A 2,445-nucleotide genomic window follows, 5' to 3' on the forward strand; every position below is an offset into this window, starting at 1 on the left:
TCAATGAAGTGATGGCCAAGGGCCTCTAGTTATTAAGTGATAGTGCCAGACTGAAAATGGAAAAAACTCCAGCAGCATCCTTGAGTACTTTCTTTCTATTTCCAGTCAACTGCCAAATCTGAGTGATTTTCTTCCATACCTCATTCTCAATCAATCTGCTTTTCTCCATCATGATTATCACCGCTGTGGCCCAAATCCTTCAGTCTATCTTCCACATAGTAATCAGAGTGGTCTTTTTGAACATGTTAAGCTGATTGTGCACTCTCTTGTTTAAAACTTTTTGCAATTACTCTTAGGATAAAAAGCAACCTCTTGTATAATTTGGCAACACATATACTAAAATTGGAATGATACAGAGAAGATTAGCATGGTCCCTGTGTAAGGGTGCCACACAAATTCATGAACTGTTCCATAATTTTTAAGGCTTCCCTGTTGGCTCAGACAGTAAAAAATCTGCCCACAGTGCAGGAGACCTGGGTTCAATCCCTGGGTTGGGAAGATCCCCTGGAGAAGAAAATGGCAACCCAAACCAATACTCTGGCCTGGAGAGTTCTGTGGACAAAGGAACCTGGTGAGCTACAGTCCATGGGGTCACAAAGAGTCAGATGCGACTGAGCGACTAACACTTCACTACACAGTTGTATATATGAACCACATTTTTTTTACCTCTTCATCTGCCAATGGACATCTAGGTTGCTTCTAAGTCCTGGTTATTGTAAATGGTGTTGGAGAGGACACTGGGTTAAAAGAAAGTGAAAGTGTTAGTCGCTCAGTCATGTCCAACTCTTTGTAACCCCATGGACTATAGCCCACCAGGCTCCTCTGTCTATGGAATTCTCCAGGCAAGAATATTGGAGTGGGTTGCCATTTCCTTCTCCAGGAGATCTTCTTAATCCAGGGATCGAATCTGAATCTCCTGCATTGCAGGCAGATTCATTACTGTCTGAGCCACCAGGGAAGCCCCTGAAAGTGAAAGTGTTAGTGGCTCAGTTGTGTCTGACTCTTTGTGACCCCATGGACTGTAGCCCACTAGGCTCCTCTGTCCACAGAATTCTCCAGGCAAGAATACTGGAGTGAGTTGCCATTCCCTTCTCCAGGGGATCTTCCCAATCCAGGGATCAAACCTGGATTTTCTGCTTTGAAGGCAGATTCTTTACCAGACAACTGAGCCACCAGGGAAGGCCATTGGATATATCGATAGTTATGGCTGATTTGCATTATTGTATGGCAGAAACCAAAACAATATTGTAAAGCAATTATCCTCCAATTTAAAAAAAAGCAGCATCTTGAACCTGGGCTACTTAGCTGTGAATGGTAGAGATTCACAATCTCTAGCTCTTCTCACTCCTTTGCATTCTTTCGGCCAATAAGTTTGAAATTTTTCAGGTTTTTGAAAATTCTGGCTCTCGTCTGTGTACACGCTATTCCCTCTGTTCTCCACACTCTGTTCCCCCAATCCTCTTCACTTGCTAAGCTCCTGCTTGGTAAACTCATGTTCTTCAAGCTCTAACTTCAACTTTGTGTCCTCTAGGAACTTCCCCTTGCCTGCGTCCCTACTCAGAATGGGTTAGTTGCTTCTTTGCACTCCCGTATCACCCAAGACTTGCTTACTAATATGCTGTTATTATTCTTTACTATAATAATTATAGGGGCTTCCCAGGTGGCTCAGTGGTAAAGAATCTGCCTGCCAAGCAGGAGATCTGGGTTGGATCCCTGGGTTGGGAAGATATCACCTGAATAAGGGACCGGCTACCCACTCCAGTATTCTGGCTTGGAGAATTCCATGGACTGTATAGTCCATGGGGTCGCAAAGAGTGGGACACGACTGATTAACTTTCACTTTCATAATAATTATAATTATATATTATAATAATATATTAGCTGTCTGTGTCTTCTGGTAGATTGTCAGTGCCATAAGATCAAGTTCGTGTCAATTTTAACTCTCTACCATGTCCCTAGAATGTAGCACAGGGCCTGGCATGAGATGGATGCTTACAGTTATTTCTTGATTAATTGAATGAATGAATGGAGGAATGATGAATCTCAGGTAATTCACCTTGCTACCCAGTGTTCTTTCTAGTTGGAAGTAACATATTTGCATACAAAGATAGTCTTTTAACCTTCAGACTACCATTTTCAGTGAATATTTAGGACGTTTACTAATCATGGGACCTTAATCTTGGAGCAAAGAGCCAGGCATCTATATGTTCCAAGCATATTTTTAAATGATTTACATTCAATGTATTCATTCATTACTTCATCAGTTATATCTTGAGTATACCCTATAAGAGTAGAAACTACTATTGTCCTCATTTTACTGTTTAGGAAACTAAAGATGGAAGAGGTTTACTTGTTTAAGACTACACAGCTCCAAGTGGTGAAACAGGATTTGAAACTAAGCCTGTATGACTATAAAAGATATTTTCTATATTATACTGACCCAGA

The 2,445-nt window shown here is 41.3% G+C and overlaps 1 non-coding gene across 1 annotated transcript; it reads left to right on the top strand.

The window, feature by feature from the left end:
* The first annotated feature begins 314 nt into the window (after positions 1-314).
* LOC122691022 lies at positions 315-419 on the top strand. The gene has a single exon (XR_006340273.1). It is a non-coding gene; the product is annotated as a U6 spliceosomal RNA (small nuclear RNA).
* The last annotated feature ends 2,026 nt before the right edge of the window (positions 420-2,445 follow it).

Source organism: Cervus elaphus, chromosome X (assembly GCF_910594005.1).
Source record: "Cervus elaphus chromosome X, mCerEla1.1, whole genome shotgun sequence".
NCBI classification, from domain to species: Eukaryota; Metazoa; Chordata; class Mammalia; order Artiodactyla; family Cervidae; genus Cervus; species Cervus elaphus.